Source organism: Helianthus annuus, chromosome 17 (genome assembly GCF_002127325.2).
Source record: "Helianthus annuus cultivar XRQ/B chromosome 17, HanXRQr2.0-SUNRISE, whole genome shotgun sequence".
In the NCBI taxonomy this organism is placed as follows: domain Eukaryota; kingdom Viridiplantae; phylum Streptophyta; class Magnoliopsida; order Asterales; family Asteraceae; genus Helianthus; species Helianthus annuus.
Genome location: NC_035449.2, coordinates 194,567,576 through 194,581,207, shown reverse-complemented (window position 1 = coordinate 194,581,207; position 13,632 = coordinate 194,567,576).

The following is a 13,632-nucleotide window of genomic DNA, read 5'->3' as shown; positions in this document are numbered from 1 at the left end:
GTGAATAGCCGCTTGGTTCTTACAACTCTAGAACTTGCCACGACGATACATTCCCGGTCCTTACCAACTTAAACCCAAGTAAGTAAGTGATGGAGGCATTAGGACTAACCATATTTTTCTTTCTACACCATTATTTTTCATTTTTTTGCCACCTACCCAAAATCCCCCTAGTTAACCCCTTTGAGCCTAAACCTTTCATTTCATTACTCTAAAACCCTTTTTACCCACCAAAAACCCTTTTTTTTTATTTTTCACCCTTTATTTTAGTAACAAGCTCGATTTTTCGCAAGCTCGCTATTTTATGTGACTAAAAAAAAATTGATGATGAAGTTAAAAACAAACAAAAGCTATATAAAAGCTTGTTTGGAGAAATACTTCAAAATAAAGAGTCACTAAAAATAAGGTGTGTCACGAAAACGACGCTTTTTACGATTTTCGCCCTTTTACTAACCGCTAACCCAACCACCCACCTTTAACCCAAGCCTAACCCTTCACCCAAAAAGTCCTCTTGATATTTACAAAGGTAAAAAGTTAAAAACGAGGAGGATTGATTGCTGGGCAAGCCTATGGAAGGCGTAAGTTCCATGCCGCTCTCGAGTGATTCACTAAAAATACACCTTCGGTCGAGTGTTGAGTGATCCCCCGTGAGGTATGTGAACTTGTATATAAATGGAATTTAAAAAAAAAGGCATGTTATGCCCAAATAAGTAATTTATCCTATAAAACTTTCTAAATAAATCATGACGAATAGGATTGTAAATAAATAAAAATAAAACCTAAAAAGATCTTGGATTCCTGACACTCTACGACAAGCCAAAAGCTTTCTCTTCTACCTATTCCATTTGGGAGTGTAAGCCACATTTAAAGAGTTTTGCTTGAGGACAAGCAAAAGTTCAAGTGTGGGGGTATTTGATGTGTGTAAAATGCAACATATAAATCACATCAATTAAGGCATAAAACTAACCCTTTTTAAGTACAAATGTTGGAAAAAGAGTGTTTTTGTCTTCCTTTTGTATTTTCAGGATGAAATGAGCTCAAATTCACAAAAGAAGCAAAAAGGCAACTAATTCTAGCATAAATACAAGGAAAGGAATAAAAGTAGACTGCCCGGACCCTCAACGGCATCCTCCAAAGCAAAGAAGAGAAAACAGAAGTCTGAACACGCCCCGTGCTCAGCCAGCACGGGGCCGTGCCCAAGAAGCAGCATAAAAGACAAACTTGTAGAAGCTTCCATTGCCCACCACGGGGCCGTGTCCAGTGGGCACGGGGGCGTCGTGAAAGTACAGCAGGCGCATTAATTGTAATTGCGAATTACAATTAATGAGGAGAGAGAGTGTCAGACGGGCACGGGGGCGTGTCCAGCGGACACGGGGCCGTGCCCATCCTTCTTTTCAGCCTATAAATAGGGGTGCTTGGTTTCATTCCATCTCATCCCTTGGCACACCACCTCTCTCGCACTTCATCCACCACCCACCACCACCATAACACCATCATCCGCCACCATCATCCATTGTCCATCGTAGATTGTGTGAGTCGTCTCGGGATCCAAGATTGATAGTAAGAGTTCTTGACAATCAAGGCCATGTTTGCCTAAGTCTCTTACATCACTTGGTGAAGACAAGTGTTTAGTATAATACTTTTTATTTTTAATCTTTTGCACTTTTTATTTGGTTTTGTATTAATGACTTTAATAACTAGTTGCTTATGTTGAAGGTGATCTTTCCTTATCGTTTGTCCGTGGTGTCTTGGCATTATTTTACTGTCTATATAAAATAAAAGATTTTCACCATTCATATCTCCACGGTCTATATGGAGGTATGTTGGCTACCTGGTCGGGGGTTAAGGGAACGGTTTGGTAAGGGTCTTGCCCTTGTTCAGCTTTTAGAGGTCCTGCTTGGGACCTGGGTCAAATTTAGTAGGATCTCCTTCAATGCCCATAGGTATTGGATGGCGGGGATACAAACTCTTTGACCCCCTCATAAGTTAACTACTATTAATACTATAACCCGGCTATTTAGGACTGTATCCCTGCTGACTCAGACTACTTAGCCGAGGGTAACGTCACCGCCAAAAGCGGGGCCTACCATAATTTGCATTAATAACTTAATTCATTATCTTTCAATAATCCGACCCTTTAGGATTGTATCCTTGCTGACTCAAACTACTGGGTTGAGGGTAACGTCGCCTTCAAAAGAGGGGCCTACTACAATAACTAAGATAATCTCTTAAATAAGTGCAAAAGTGCGAAAATAATCAAAGGTTATACTAATACACGTGTCGGATCCAAGTGATTCATCTTGTCTATCTGTTTTTAATTTGTTTTATTTTTCAGCATTTAGTTAGTTTTTATTTTCTTAGTTTAAAAACATTTTTCTCACTTTTTGATTTGATTAGACGTTGAGGATAAACCGGTATTAAAAGCTCTTGTGTCCTTGGACGACCTCGGTATCTTACCAACACTATACTACGTCCACGATGGGTGCACTTGCCCATATGTGTGTTTAGTGTTAGTGAATATCGTGTTTTATAAATTTAAAACTTGGCTAAAGGTGTAAAAAGGGCTTAATTATATATTAAAAATATACTACACTACACACGCATCAAGTTTTTGGCGCCGTTGCCGGGGACACAAGGATTTTAAGAAAGCTTAAAATCGACGGCCTAATCTATTTTTCAAAACCTTTTCAAAACGCGCGCACATTTTTCTGCATTTTAGCTTAGTTTGCATTTACAGTAGCCTAAACACGGGGCCGTGCTCGCTGAACACGCCCCCGTGCTGCATATTTTTAGTTAGATACCCAGATACAGAGTCTGAACACGTGGTCGTGCTCAGTGAACAAGCCCCCGTGCTCAACGTGACCAGTAACTTTAATTAAAACGCCCAGATACAGAGTCTGACCACGGGGCCGTGTTCACCAGACACGGGCCGTGTCCAGCTTCTGTTTCCGTCTTATTTTTGTTTTCTGGTCCCGAGACTCAGTTGTGGTCTGTTGAGTGATTCTTATGGATCAATACTCAAGAGGTTACGACTACACCTATGATGAGGATGATTGTAGGGGTAACTATTGCATTAATTGTCGTAACACACGCTCGGCTCAATATAATACTTCATATCAACCATCCAACTCATACAACTATTATGAGGAGCCCAGGTACGAGCCATCAACTTCATACACATCATATGAAGACCAAAGGTATGAACCTCCTCCCTCATACTCATATTTTGATGAACCAAGGTATGAACCTTCATACTCATACTTTGAAGATTCAAGATATGAGCTACCGCCTTCATGCACTTATTATGAGGAACCATGGCGTGAACAACCCACCTCATATGAGTACTATGAAGAACAATGTTTCGACCCTTATCCATCATATACTTACAATGAAGAAGTACAAGCCGAGCCATTTCGCCCCTGCCCACAAGTACAAGCCATGCCGCTACAAGTACAAGCCGAGCCGCTTAAAGTACAAGCCGAGCCGCTTCAGTAGTATTTTTTAAAAAATATCAAAATACACAAAAAAAATATCAAAAAAACATCAAAAAAATATCAAAAAACATCAAAAAATATCAAAAAACATCAAAAAAATATCAAAATACTCTTTTCTCCATACATTTTATGAAGGCCTTCTATAAATGAAAGGTTAGATTAAACTAACCTAGTTAGTTAAATTATATATGGAATAAATAATAACTAAGTTAGATACTTAACTAGGTTATTATGTAATAAAGGAATCAATCAACTGAGTTAAAGAACTCCGTTAGTCCAGTTAGTCAAGTGCCATAGGTAAAAATTATGATTTGACCGGTTTAAAAAGGGGGGATCTCTTGTATGATCCGCCCCTTACACGAATCGAACCCGCGACCTCCGTCTCACAAACACACACACTAACCAGATGGGCTACCATCATCGCTGGTTTTATTTGGAAACTTATATTTTTATTAATTTGCAGTTATCATTATTAGCTTAAAAATCCGGAGCTCACTTTAATTTAATGTTGCCGTAATTTGTAAAATTAAATTGTAATTTTCCCGTGAATATAAGATAAATTTTATATTTTATGTACATTGCAATAGAAATTAAATAAGACAAAGACTTTATTTATTAAGATACAATAGGAAACAAACGGACAAGCATTTATATAAACGTACGATTAAACTAAAAATCTAAGAAATAAAAATAGATTATTCCTAAGGCCAATCACCCAAGAAGAATGGGGGCGGCGAGACCGAACGATCACTGTCACGACCGTCAGATCTTGGCGAGTACCAACATGTACGACGTGGGCTCTCCGGTGTTGGGCATCGAGTGTCCTCCTCCCCCCACCATTCTACGTACTCCTCTCCCGGGTCCGTTTCATAGCCTTCCGGTCTTCCTTGCTCCAGCATCTGGTTAGGTTGATTAGTGTTTGGCGATGCAATTTGAAGTGTGCTCGTTGCTAAATCGTATGCCAAGTTCAACTCTTGATCTGTTAAATCGTCTGGATGTTCTTGCTGGTAATATTCATAAACAATGTTTTCGTTTTTTAGTGGTTGGTTTGCAACTGAGTTAATTGAAGGTGGTGGGTTTGTAGTTTCTTGGTTCAGACGACGTCGTGTTAATCTCCCAGGTGCGGGAAGTATTTGGTTCGAAGGAGGAGGGTTCGGTCGACGTCGAGTGGATTGCCGACGGGGTGCGGAAACCACTGGTTCGATAGGATCTTGGTTACCTACACCCATGTTGGTGTTCATAGTGAGTTATGTTTATTTTGAAGGTGTAATGGTGTGTGTGGATGTTGGGGGGTTTATATAAGAACGAAGTCATCATAATTCCATATAAATAATTAAACATTTAAAATAAATATCACTAAACAACATTTGGGCGTGGTAAACATCGCCAAAAATACAGTTTATCGGCCATGAAACGTCTGTATGCTAAAAAATTTTGAATTGTTTGACCGGATCGATTAATTGGTTTGTCTGTTACTAGATGCTCCATAAGCATACACAGATAGACTCCCTCATTTCCTGAGAGTGACCTGTTAGACACCATGTATTCTTCATTAAGCTCGAAAGTCATGCATTTTTCCGGTTTGCCCGTCTTTTTCCAATACCGCAAATGCACCAACAAAGCTCCTAAATAAACTGCGATCTTAGTCAACCGTGGGTGAATGACATTTCTGTACTTTTCACCAACACATATGTCTTCACATGCGTATATAACTAATTCTTGAGTTACCAACTCAAATCGAAGCAGCAGCCATTCTCTATTTTCCAGCGGCAGTGGGAAAAAAACGTAATCAACGTCGATGAAAGAAGGAAATGGGTTTAATTTACCATTAGCATACATAGCCACGTTTTTAGTAACTGAGTCTAATAAATTCTCATAAAATTGTGGTGGTAGAATAGTCCAACGCAAGTTTAGCATTGTATCCCTTTGAAGTTTTCTACTCCTCCAAGCCATTAGTCTTCCAACCCAACCTTCAATATGCTGTACAAGCATCATTTATTAATATTTAAATATGTTAACATCAAAAATAAATTACTTGAATCAAAATACGACATATTGTAGAAAGATTTAAACAAAATTTACTGTAGCCGTTAGGTAGCCGTTACTACGATATCCCAACAGGGTGCCCCAAAAATTTTGGTCTAGCTCAATTGATCTTGAGAAAACAGCAGAGTAGCAGAATGGAGCGTCTCCATTATTGTAAAATGTGACAACATCTTTCGACCAATTCTCTGTTTCGTCGTCTAGAATTGCCCATCTACCTGTTCTGTGGAGGTGTAAGCTTTCACGGTTCTGTACAAACTGGTTGTCTTCAGCATTTTGTGCATTTGAAGATTCAGAGGACGAATTTTCACTCTTGTTTTTTGGCGCCCTCCATTTTCTAAGAATCCAACTTGATGATTTGTTAACGGGTTGAGAGCTGTATACATCATCAGTGTTTTTATTAGACATTTTTTCCAACACATATATGAGAGAAAGTAGTTTTTTCGTGTGTTATATTTATACTCCAAGTCATAGAATTAATTATTTATAAGTATAAATATAAATTATTTTGTTTATTAATTTACTATATTAGTAAAATAAAAGAAAAAATACAAAAATAAATATGCCGCTACACATTTCCGCTATGCCGTCCCACATGTCAGCTATACCGCTTCCCGACCCGGTTTGACCTTTCACTGGCCGCTTTCCCTTTCCGAGGCGAGGTTGACATGACCTTTCACTACCCAAGCCGATACCGCTGCCATTAAGCCGGTACACCTATGGCCAAGCCGGTACACCGCTGCCATTATGCCGGTTCCCCTGTGGCCAAGCCGCTACCGCTGCCATTAAGCCGGTACACCGCTGCCATTATGCCGTTATACTGCTGCCCTTATGCCGGTACACCGCTGCCCATATGCCGGTACACCGATGCCCTTATGCCGGTACACCGCTGCCCTTATGCCGGTTCACCTGACCCATTATGCCGGTTCACCTGACCCCAAGCCGCTTCACCCTACAAATATGCCGCTTCACCTCTACAAATATGCCGTTTCACTTACCCGGTTCACCCTAGGTTGACACTTGTCCGCCAATCTTGTTAATACGGAAAAAAAGAAAGACTTCCCACTTTCCAAGTCATAAACTCTCTTGTCTTTTTTGAACCCGACACACGTGCACCCGTTTGGAAGAACCGAAGCTCTGTAGACCCGACCCGGTTTACTCGAGGACCACAGACCAAGAACAGTTGGGGACCACCGCGACTTTACGCCGAGTCCAGCCACCGCAGAGGCCCACCACCACCCTGCCTCGCCACCACGTTTTACAGTAGGGGACCATGGACCAGTTTTACCAGGGCCCGAGCCGACAAGGTAACATGCAACAAGATCCGATGATGGAAGATCTAGTATACCAATCGCCTCCACCTGTAAAGGTAAGTATATATGTTTTCCCTTTTTCTAATATTACTACCTTTTGTTATTATTTCTTTTTAGTTTAATTCATAATATTATGACATTTTATTTTTTATCTTAAATTACTAGAAAGTCCAAATCAAAGTTAGACAGAAATGGTCGGTTATAGATCGATTGAAGCATGCCATGTCCGAACAAACCCTCTCATACATCAGGGAAACTTGTTTTGGTAATTATTTAGATATAAAAAGTACTGTATGTGATAGCAAGCTTTTAGTCGGTGTTGCAAGTCTACAAGAAAATACACCTACACCGCATCTTGGTATTCCTTATAAGCTTGCCGGAAGGACCCTAATGTTTACCCCTAAAAATTTCTGTCTGATTACCGGGTTAGAGTTTGGGCCCACAGAGTGGACACCAAAGGATCATGAAGATTCCTTCAAACGGAGAGCGTTCAATGTCAAAAAGCGTGTTAACATGGCAATGGTTGAAGAAAAATTCGCTGTTCTCCGGACATTAGATCCAGATGATCAAACGAGGATTTTTGTTTTGATGTTGTTAGGATTAGGTTTTTTGGGACTCCAACCAACTAATGTTTTTGATGATAGATTGATACACCTCGTAGACGATCTGGTGGTATTTAGACAGTATCCATGGGGGAACTATTTTTGGGAAAACACGGTTACGAATGTTTATAATATGTACATTCGACAAAAAAAAAGATACAGTTGGTTTTTCTTTAACAGGCTTTGTCTGGCCCTTCAAGGTAGCACTTTCAGCTCATTGTTCATTACAGTTATATGTTGATTAATTAATTATTACAGATTATACCCATTTATGTGCAGATGTGGATCATGGAGGTTTTTCCAGAATTTCGAGCAGAACCCGAGTTATTTCAAAAACAGACGATTCCAAGATTTTTAGGTTGGGGAGCCGGAACTAAGTACCAGAAGCAAGGTGTGGATAAATATCTTCGTAATGCCATTAAGGTATTTTCACTAAATTTAACATTATAAAACAAATTTATTTACTTTAGGGTAACTGTTTTTATAATTTTTTGTATCGCAAAATATAGAAACCTGAATTCCAACCTCTTATGTGCATACTACCCACCGATGCTGAGATGCGAACTGAGTGGTTTGCCGCCAGTTCAGATTATTTGGATGCCCAACGTCAACTGTATGAATTTGACACGTCGTCTGATGTACGGTCACATATGCCGGCTCAAGTACGGGCTGAAGATTTAAATGCGGTGTATAGCAATATTTTCGGTTTAAATGAGCCAAGACAACCGTTTTCCCCGGCACCAGACCGAACAGAAATTCCACAACAAAATTTTGGTCCCGCTCAATTTTCTTATGGGGTTGGTTCTAATGACGAACTTATTGCAAAATTTAAGTTGCTGATGGATGAAAACAACCACAAGTTAAGTTTGCTGATGGATGAAAACAACCACAAGTTAACTGCCATGTTAAGTTCGGCGGGTTTACATGGTGTTCGGCCGGTTCCTGCTAGTACTCCATTTTCCATGCCAGAAGTTAACTTTAGTGATAAGGTAATACTTGAATTTTTTTAATTTATTATTTTTATAAATTTTTCATAATAATCATTAACTTATAAACTGATGACATTTTTTTTAAAATATAATTTTAGGGTGTAGCGGACCAGTTTGAAGTCTACGATGATAGTTACCGTGTGCCGAGCAACAACTTAATGCAAGAAGATATTGTAAGTTATAAACTAATGAAATTTTTTAAAATATAATTTTTCGAAGTGTTTAGTCTTATATATTTTATTTTGTCGTAGAATGCTGATCCGGAGTTGGTGAATTTGAGGCGCTCTGAACGGCTTGTGAAGCCCTCCTCCTGTGTGCTATCACCATTTATTGTTTTTAAACATTTGAAAAAAGGGCAAACAAGGAAGCGAAAAACCGATGATCAAAAGATCGATGAAATCAGGAGTTGGTATCCTAGTAGTGGCGATGTCCAGCTCCGATTAACGACGGGTGGATTTGTAGGTCCGTCATTCTGGTCAGCACTGCTAGGTGACGATAACGAGGGGTGGTTAAGCGATGATGTAAGCAATTTTAGATATATTATCTTTTTACTAACAAAAGTAAAATATTATTTGATTTTTTGCTTAACAGCATATCTATGGTTGGATGATCCACTTGTATGAATCGAGAGATCCTAACGCCCGTTGGAGTATTTTACCCCCATATTTCCAAATGTATTTTTTTGGAACGACTCTCCCTGAACAAACGTACAAGGGTTATTACACCGGGGTCGTGGAACCTTTTCCATCAATTACTACAGTTGATTAGGTTCTTTCTAATTTAATTTTAATTTTATTTACATAGTTCCGTAAAAGTTTATTAATTTAAAAAAATAAAATATAGGTGTATGTACCTTTGCTTATACCGCAAACACACTGGTTTTTAGGGGTTTTCAACCTGGTTAACCGTACTCTCACTGTTTACGACAGGTACTATCCTTTTCGTTTGTCTTTTTAATTAAAAATTTATTAATTGTAACATTTCTTTTTTACTTTGTCATTGTCTAATATGTTTTATGTTTATGTTTTGTAGCCTTGCAGAATCGCCATTTTTGGACAGGGGAAGAGACGAAGTGCTCACTCATATTAATTTTGTCTTTGACAATTGGCTACGTAGGCACGGTTACTACACCACAATGCCCATACCGCTAACTTACCCCTTTCGGGTTACTTTTGCACACAACGTGCCTCAACAATCGGGGCCTTTAGGAGATTGTGGGGTATGGGTTTGCATTTTCCCGGAAAGGCTAATTAACGGGAAGCGGATTAATGACGGTGAAGACCCCAACTTAACGGCTAGCAATATGAGGCGGCACCTTGCTATGCTTTTCTATGATTCAAAATTAGAAGGAGAGTCGAGTGTTGAAAAAATAATTCAGAGTGTTGAACGTAATAGTGATGAACTTCAATTACTAACGAAACCGTTTCGTTAGTTTTTGTTTTGTATTTGAATCAAGAACAGTTTAAAATATGTTAGTCTACTATTTTTGCTATAATATAATATAATACCACCAAATAAAAAATAATATTGGTCCCTTATTACACCTACCACCACCTATATATACCCCCCCCAAAAAAAATACCAAAAAATCTACTACACTTAGCAAAATGGTGCTATGCAGGAATTGTGGCTCGCAAACAATTATAAAAACTTCCTGGACCGCTACAAACCCGGGAAGAAAATTCTATTGCTGCATCAGTCGACGAGGAGGCTGTGGGTTTGTGGATTGGGCAGAGGGGCCCTCATGCCAAAGGGCTATTGATGTATTTCGACATTTTATGCATGAACAACAACATGTGACCGTTGCAAATCAAGCTAGTGAAATTAGGCATCTTCAAGACGAAGCGTTAACGATGGCGGTGAAGTATACACGCGTGAAGATGTTGTTACTATTTAGCTGGGTTTTTTTCGTCTTGTATTATGTTGTTCATTAGAATTAAATATTCTAATTAAAATTAAATAAATAGTTGAATTCCGAGTTTGCACCGACTTTTTCGTCACTCGTAGTTTCTATTTGAGTTCTTTATTAACTACCAAATACCCCTTTAATTTAACTAACCTATTAAGTTGTAATATTTAAAAACAATAAAAAAACATTAAATATTTAAAAACAGAAAGTGTTTGGTACTTTGGTGGGGGATAGCCATGACCGCGGGTGAGGGGGGGGGGGTAGCGGTGTGGGTTAGCGAAGGTGTGCTATAAATAGCAACATGGCTTGGTCTCCCAAAAATCACCAACAATCCCTACTTAAAAAGTTAACATTTTACTAAAAAATACCCAACATGGTTCAATGGACAGAAGAAGAAGAACTAGCATTAGTAACAGCTATCGTTGACGCTAAACGGAATTTACAACGCAGACAAACCGCGTACTGGGGGCAAGCGTTTCAACACTATCAACAGCACGTCGGCAACGCGCGACACAACTTAAACGCGTGTCAACACAAATGGCGTGATCTTAAACCAAAGTTGGATCGGTTTAAACGTTACTTCAACCGTGTCCCGGCGGCTGGCTTGACCCACGATGATCGGGTATATATTGCGAGGGTCGAGTATAGGCACGAAGAGAATACGGATTTTAAGTTGGTTGACCACTTTAATATTTATCTTACTTTGTAGTTATTTTTTTAATGCTATGTAGTTTTATATTTTTAGGATTTAATAAGTAGATTGTGTAATATTGTTAGGATTTAATAAGTAGGTTGTGTAATATTGTTAGGATTTAATATTGTAATATTTTTAGGATTTATAAGACCGTTTTGTGTAATATTGATATAAGTATAATGTTTATTGTTTCTAATTCAACTCTTATCGAAATAAAGAAATATGTGAACAAATCAATTTGATTGCTATATATGTATAAGTTATGTTAATGTATATGCAAAGGTTCAAAAAATGGTAGACAACAAATAAGTTCGGTGACTTTTAATATAACCTGTACATTTATATGTAAGTTAGATAATATTTTAAAAAATATTTATAAATGACCGATAAAAATATATATAAATTTCCGATATAAATCATGATTAGTTATTTAAAAAATTATATAAACGATATTTCTTAGTTTTTTTTCCTGAATGTCTTGATATACATTTTATTAAAAACGGTGTCCGTAAGTTAAAATTATTATTCACAGGTTTGAAAATAAATATTTTTTTATTTGTTTCGAAATATATATAGTCTTATGGACGTGTGCATATTTTTTTAAGTAATCGTTAGAAAAAAAATAAATTAAAAAAACATAGATTTTTTGATGTCTTGGTCAGATGGAGGTGGCTATATATACACATCTTTATGCTTCCTCTTTCCAACATACTGAGGAACTAATAATGTCCAAGAGGAGGTCTTGCTCAACCATTCCTCATCCAGTACAGAACACGCTTTGGATCATTCAAGATGATCGATATGACAATTAGTCTCCAAATGTTCTTGAGTTTTACTACGATGGTGATACACCAACTTGCTATTCGACATACATGGGCATTACACCGTTAGGAAAAACCTGGTGGGGCGGACTTCTAGGGTTTTGTGGCAATGGTTTTATACAAGAAACGGTATTTAAAAACGTAAACATACGAACTATATATGTTTTTTTAATATTTTTAAATTAGTTTTGCCCTTTAATTTCCAGCACATAAATGCATGGTGTAACAAGCTAATGTATTTACGGGAAACTCAAAGCCAGAAACGGCCGTGCCAGTCAAATGATTATCGTTGGACAATTATGCCCCCTCATTTTTTCAACATGCTAGTTGAACAGAATCATGATGCTTACAGCTACGCAGATGGGTCTAGAGAAAAATTTCCTGCATTTTGGAATGTGGATACGGTAAAAGTTGTTTATTATTTTATTAATTTCATCCAAAAATAATTTGATCCGGCCATTTAAATATCGACATTTTGTAGGTCTACATGCCAGTTTCACACAAGGATCAACACTGGTTAATCTTACAGATAAACATGTTGTCACTAAAAGTTAAAGTTTATTTCCCAAATAATTGTAATGTAATTCATTGTGGAGAGTCGTTTTGCATACATACAAAAATACATCAAATTCTACTTGAATTTGAGTCTCCATTCTTATGGTTTTTGGGTCGCATATCGTACTGGCAACGTTCTGGATTAAACGAGACTGATGCCTTGGAGTGTGCGGGGGATGATGTGTGGCCAGATAACGGGGATCATACAGGTCGAAATTCAGGTGTAATTATTTGTATGTTAATGGAAAAACTTGTTCAAAACGTTGCATTGACATGGGAAGAGGAAAATCTACAGGATGCTTGTGTCAGATACAGACGGTACATGGCGGATGAACTCTACGCTGGCCGATTCACACCTACAAAAAACTGATGTTTGTATCTATGCATGTTAAAGTAATTCAAGTTAAAATATAAATAGATTTTTCAAGTACAAGCATTTCAACATAATGTTGTACATAAAAAAAATACCAAAATACTAAACTAAAACTAAAAATCTCCCAAGTTATCAGACGGAAAATAATTATCAGACGGATAATTTCCTGGGTCTTCATGAGCAACGGTTTCCTTGCCTTTTCGCGAACGTTGTTGCGATGGGATTGGGGCTGAACAAACGTCACGATGATGGCCGTGTGACTTACACCTACCACAATATAGAGGCGTGGGTTCTTCCCCCCCGAGACAAGATTCAGTTGTTTGCTCGCGGACGGCCAGACTGACGTTTTGTAATTTGCGGGGGGCGAACATTTATAAGACTTTCTGGTATCTCCCATTCAGATTTATGAGGAAGAGGATTAATCGCTTCCTCGTAAGTTTTTTTATATACTTCATTGGAATAAAATCGGAAAGCATAATGACTGCAGTCGGTTTCACCTAAGAATTTGGATACGGCAATCACGTGCCCACAGGGTAGTCCAGAGACTTGCCAAACACGGCAACTGCATGTTCGATCGGAAAAATCTACAAAACCACGCTTTTTCCTGTCGTCAACATCAAAAGTGGTCAACCCTACACCAGCGACAGTCCAAGTTCTAGACCCATCAATTTTCTTTGCAATTTTTTTGAGCCCACTGGGTAAGCTCATGTCTTTCCTTAATTCCCTCCAGCCGACGATCGTAGAACCATTTTTGAACAGATTGACGGAAAAATTCAATAAGTTGGGTTACTAGCAATTTACGATAGTCTTTAGACAAAACGTTAATTGACTCTGCACTGTTA